Source organism: Spea bombifrons, chromosome 5 (genome assembly GCF_027358695.1).
Source record: "Spea bombifrons isolate aSpeBom1 chromosome 5, aSpeBom1.2.pri, whole genome shotgun sequence".
Classification (NCBI taxonomy): Eukaryota; Metazoa; Chordata; class Amphibia; order Anura; family Pelobatidae; genus Spea; species Spea bombifrons.
Window position 1 is genome coordinate 51,893,180 of NC_071091.1, and position 6,611 is coordinate 51,899,790.

Below are 6,611 nucleotides of genomic sequence, written 5' to 3' on the forward strand. Positions count from 1 at the left end.
TGATCAGTGAGTTGGTTACTTAGTGACTGATCTCAGACCCCATTATGCAATACAAAAAATTTAAAATAATAAAAAATACAATTTTTACATGAAAATGAGCTGATGAGGCTATGTGGACCAGGACTTCCCCTCTGTCAGAAAAAAATAAGGGTAGTTTTATTATATATATATATATATATATATATATATATATATATATATATATATATATATATATATAAACCTCCAGCATGCCCAGGCACTTTGTGATTTTTTTAAATCACCACATAAAAATAAATAAAAAGAAACCAAAATCCAAAAAGCAGATCTCGGCAATTGCTATATTTTATGCTAAAACTATGGGCACAAACCAAACTTTGGCCTTTAATTAATCATGTAAGGTTGTATCGGACAGGACTCTGAGAACAAGTAATTGAAAGGGAGTCCAAAGGGCCACTTCAAACTCATAAACCTGCCACAAACCATCTTATCGGGATTTATGAGTACATTCAAATTCTGTAGTAAACACTAGACTGTAGTAAACACTAAAATTAGTTACAATTTGCTCATTACGTTGCCACGTTTTGGCATAATCACAACTCATTTTGGCTCTCCTTCAGGAGGGAAAGTGAGAAGGGACCGAGTGTAGACGGGTACATAATAAATGATTGATAAGTAGAAATAGCCAAAAATATTGGGGGGGGGTGTCATTGATGGTCATGGCTGTGATTGATGGGTCTCTTTTTATGTAATGGATTTATTTTAGTTTTAGTCATTTAAAATTTAGGAGCCAATTCTTTAAGTATTGTTCCTTATTCTTAACTGACCCGAGTAGGCTGAAGCCTTCTTGCTTGAGTCAGCACTACCACAAGCAGAATGCAGCAGCAGTACTAACACCACAAACCTATCAAAACTTTGATCAAAACACTCTATAGCTTATAGATACACTCCAGCCACTTCTCTCAAGTATATCTCCCTCCTCCTGTCCTGGTACAGCTACAGTTCAGTATAACCATACACTAGCCTCAGTCCTAGACATGGTTGCTCCTGTAACTGTGCCATACCCTATGAAGTCCACCTCAGCCATGGTATTCCACACAGACCCGTCTCCTCCAAAGGTGTTCACGTACCACCTGCGTAGGAAGTCTCATTCAACTGAAGATTTCACTCATTACAACCGTATGCTCTTTGTCTACACATCGGCCTATTTTACTTCATCAGTCTCCCTTTCCCATAACCCTAAATGTCTATTTCCACCTTTAAACACCCTTCTCTGTCCCACAGCACCTCCCTTGCCCTTCAACTTCTCTACCCAAGAGCTTACCACCTACTTTAAAAACAAAATTAGCAGCATCAGGGATAACATCCTTCCCCATGGTTTTAATTATTTTCACCTGAAAAACATCTCCTGAATGCACCCGTTCCTCACACAAGAAACTACCAAAATACTAATCCACTCCATTGTGGTATCCCGTCTGGACTATTGCAACTCCCTACTTACTGGTCTCCCCCTCTCCCGTCTTTCACAGCTCCAATCTATCCTCAACTCTGCAGATAAATCTCTCTCTGTAACCCTTCCTTATCTGCTTTCCACTGTACCAATCACTTCATTGGCTCCCCATACCCTTCAGAATCAAATTTAAACTTCTGACCCTGACCTACAGAGCTACAACTCTGTACCCCCTTATATCTCTACTTCGACAGATCATCCAGACCCGATCTACCCCCTTTCACACCATTTTTTAATGCAAGGATTTGCATTAAAAAAATAAATAAATAAAAAATAAATAAAAAGGGACTGTCCCTCCTAATGAGGGATACTTGGAAGGTTACCGTATGGTATAATCACTTGAGTGAACCTAATTGTGGCCTCTATAGTCCCCTTTCAGATCTCTGTCATCATTGGAACATGAATACCTGAAGAAAAAGCAAAAAATCCCCTAAATGTGAAATGCTTGACAGACCTGCTCTGGCTGAAGTCATACCGATTGAGGCAACACCCATTGTTCTTCAATCACAATTATAAAATGTCTGTCACTTTTTGTTCATTTGACGGTGACAGGAATTACAAGAAAATACACGCACATACTAAAAATATATATATATATATATATATATATATATATATATATATATATATATATATATATATATATATATATACCGTATTGGCTCGGATATAGGCCGCCCCCGTATATATAGGCCGCACCCTAAAAGTTTGGTGCATTTTTAAAGAAAAAGTTTTTTTCTTTAAAAAAGCACCAAAAAAACATGCTGCCACTCTGTCTCTCCCCCCCCCGAGATATGCTGCCACTGTCCCCCCCCGAGATATGCTGCCACTGTCCTCCTCCCCCCGAGATTTGCTGCCACTGTCCTCCTCCCCCCCGAGATATGCTGCCACTCTGCCCCCCCCCCCCCAACTTACCAGAGCAGACTCCAGGGTGTCTTGCGGGACCGGCGGGGGACATCTACGCAATACGCGTATACAACTTCCGGTGCCGGCACTCAGCGGACGGTCATCGTGCATACGTGCCGGCAGCGGAGGCTGTTTACCCGCATCGCCACAGCCGGTGACCGCCCGCACGATGCGCTTAGACAACCTCCCGTGCCGGCACAACGCCCCCCCCCGTGGAAAGTGCTGGCAGGGGAGGCTGTCTCAGCGTATCAGAGAGTAGGATGCAGGTCCCCTGCACCGCTGCGGGGAATCTGTATCCTAACCCCGCTGGCTGCCCGGCGCTGCATGTCCTGGGCGTCGGGCGCTAGACCCCGAATATAGGCCGAAAAAAGTGCGACCTATATTCGAGCCAATACGGTATACCGTATTTGCTCGATTATAAGACGACCCTGATTATAAGACGACCCCCCAAAATCTGAATATTAACTTAGGAAAAAAAGAAAAAGCCTGAATATAAGACGACCCCAAAGGAAAAAAGTTTTACCAGTAAATGTTAATTCATGTAAACTAATTTTTTTAATAAAAGCTATGATTGAGAAAAATATTTTTTTTTTGTTTTTATTTCTTGTATTTTCCAACCTGTCCCCCAGTTACGCACATCTGCCCCCAGGCTTGCCACTCCAATATGGCACTGTGGCCCATGATATGCCTTTTAACCCTCTATATGCCACTGTGCCCCATGGTATGCCTTTTGATCCCCTATGTGCCACTCTGCCTCCAGAAATGCCTTTTACCCCTATATCCCATTCTGGCATTTAGGGGGTTAAAATGCATATTATGGGGCAGAGTGGCATATAGGGAGGTAAAAGGCATTTCAGGAGGCAGAGTGGCATTAAGGGAGTTAAAAGGCATTATATAGAGCACTCTTCCTCCAGAAATGCCTTATACCCCTATATGCCACTCTGCCATTTAAGGGGTTAAAAGGCATATTATGGGGCAGAGTGGCATATAGGGAGGTATAAGGCATTTCAGGAGGCAGAGTGCTCTATTAAATGCCCCCTTAACGCCACTCCAGAAATGCCCTATGCCCCCATTTAACACACACCCTATACCCCCATTTAACTAACACACACACACACACTCTCTCTCCCCCCCTTCCCCCGCTCTCCCCCCTCTCTCACCCCCCTTCCCCCGCTCTCCCCCTCTTCCCCCGCTCTCCCCCCTCTCTCACCCCCCTTCCCCCGCTCTCCCCCCTCTCTTACCGGTGCTTCCAGTCGGGGCAGCGGGTTGACGTCGCCTTCTGCTGCAGCCGGAAGGAGGTGTGGCTAGCAGCGGGGGCTTGTATGCGTCCGTCGCGTATACTTTCCCCGGCTGTCAGAGAACAGAGTTCCCTGATCTCTGACAGTCGGGGAAGGTCTATGCAACGGACGCAGACAACCCCCGCTGCTAGCCACACCTCCTTCCGGCTGCAGCGGACGTTGTCTACGCGGATCGCGTAGACGTCAACCCGCTGCCCCGGCAACACAGCAGGAAGCACCGGTAAGTGTGTGTATGATGGGGGGGGGGGGTCGGGTGAGACAGGAGGATCCAGGTCCCCTGCAGCGGTGCGGGGGATCTGGATCTTAGTCTCCTAATCAGACCTCTATTTGAGGTCTGATTAGAAGACGACCCCGATTAGAAGACGAGGGGTATTTTTCAGAGCATTTGCTCTGAAAAAAACCTCGTCTTATAATCGAGCAAATACGGTATATATATATGAGACTAGGCATATAATCCAGTTTGTGTCATTTTCTCTTTAACTCTCTCTGTACATGTATATAGAATGTTTCAGTTAAAACGCAATAAATTTATTTATTTAGTTTATTCACTAAAGTAAGAGTTCCCTTGGTCTACTATTTATTATGAAGGGTCAACACTAGCAAGTTTCTCCACCAAACACGTTGAACTGGCCCTGTATAATGGATAATACAATGAGGAAACTGAGGATATCTTACTGAATTAACTATACCACAGTATGTGGGGCCAACCAAGCCCTTCCTGCAAGAGAAGCCCACTGGGCTTGGGCCTTCATAGTGAAATAAAGTGACTGGAACACAATTCTGAAACTCTTTTAATGTTCCCTTTAGTGAATTTTGTATACAATTAAATATTCATCAATTTAAATAAGCTTATATTTGCCTATTTCAAATTATTTTATAGTGCTTCAAATGGCCCATTATAAAAAAAAAATACAGGAGTAACACCAGCAGTTACTTATGGGGACCCCTAGTGGCAAAACCATATAATGTTCAGGCAGACCCTGAGTGATGTAACATTTTGTGTGCTTAATAATAATAAAATGATATCATCCCAAGAGAAAATTGAATCTTTTGTCGAAATTGATACATTTTATTGGATAAACACAGAAATTTTTTTAGACTTTAGAGTTGTATTCTGACCTCTGATGTCCTCACCAAATCTGGGCGCCACTACTGCAAACAATCCCAAAGTTCCCAGGACAGTCCTGTTTATTTTACAGTGCCATCACAAACCCGCTTCTCTGACCCTTCACAGATACCAAGATCATTTTAAAATTTCAAAAGGAACTTCCTGGTGCTCCCAAGGTGGGAAAAAAAATCTGTCTTCGCCACTAGAGCACATGCCTCACTTAGGCATACCTCCAGTCACTGTTTATGATGGACAGTCCCAGTTTTAAGACACTGTCACACACCTTTGCAGTAAGTGAGGATTATGGGTCATTTTGAGAGATCTTCTGATCTCCCCTGACAGCAGAAATCAATGGGGCTCTGTGATGTTTCACCTCCCAAGTGACCACTGGTAAAGGCGACGGGTGGCCTCTAAAACGTGAGGCTCTGTCAAGGTCATAGAGTAATCAGCAGCTTATAATAAAGGTGAGATCAACTGGCTAGCATGGTGGTACAATGCTGGAATGCAGGGGATCAGGGAGTGTGAAATCACAGCCCCCCCCTTCACAAATAATAATAAAAATACAAGGATTTCAATATATTTGTTTATTTTGTTCAATTTAATACATGGTCCAAAGAGCTTTTTGGGCCACAACTTTGACCATACTCAGCCAGAATATTGATCAGAGTGATGTAGCCCACAAAAGCAAGAGAAGCAGGGGGGGTGCTATACTTAGACATGCTAGGAATTTATGAGATAGTTTTGTTTTGGTTTTTTTACCACTGCTATGCATAATTTGTTATCTGTAAATACATTTTTTACGAATAGCATAACATGTCCTGAACAAAATGCATAAATGTAGCTGCTTCTAACACTTAAAGGGTTAATATAAACCAGGAGATGGCAACACAGTCTTTTAGAAAATCTTGGGGATTTTATAGTTGGGTTGACACGCTCATTCAATTTATCCAGGACCTCCTTTCGCATGAGAAAAGCCAGTGAACTGTAAAGAGAACAGGTCATGCATCTGACCCTGGCATTCTATTGTGGAATACTCCGTTGAATAAGAAAGTATTTTCCGTGGCCTGATCAACACTACTGTACATAAAACTTGCCCATCACATTCCACTTATATAGATTTCCCTTGTTGAAACTAGTCAAGCATTGAGCATTTAACCATGTGGGCTAACGCAGAGCTGTTACATTTTGCCCCTCAACACGCAAATGTAATATCCGTTTATGGATTTAAAAAATAATATATATATATATATATTTATATATATAATTGTTCAAAATAGTTCACGCTGATTAAAGTTCTGCAACACATTAACTTTTAACAAGCACAGATCAGTTCTGCATTAGCCCCCTAAGGACCAGGCCTATTTTCCACAACAGCAACAGAGCAATTCTCGTTTTTTGCCAAGTCTTTCCTCAACCGTAATGCCTCTCTTTCTAAATTTGTGCTTTCTTTTGAAGCCATTATCTTATATCTTAAACATTTTTGAATATATAAAAAAAAAGCTGGAAAATGTAAACAACAAAAAACCTGATTTACACATTACACACTGCTAGTGCAAATGGGAAAAAAGAACAAAAACATTACTTGCCAACTCGCCCTGATGTAACCACCCTGTATAAATTTGTTTTAATGTTTTCATTTTTCCTTGTTTTAACACCTCACCTACCTAACCCAAACCTTACCCTAACTGTGTCTACCACATTTCCAGCACCCACCACAATGAAATGCAAAAAATTAACCCCTTAATGTCACAAAAAATTTTTTTAAAGTATTTTCCAACAAACTTGGAATTCAGAACCCAGAGAAGCATTG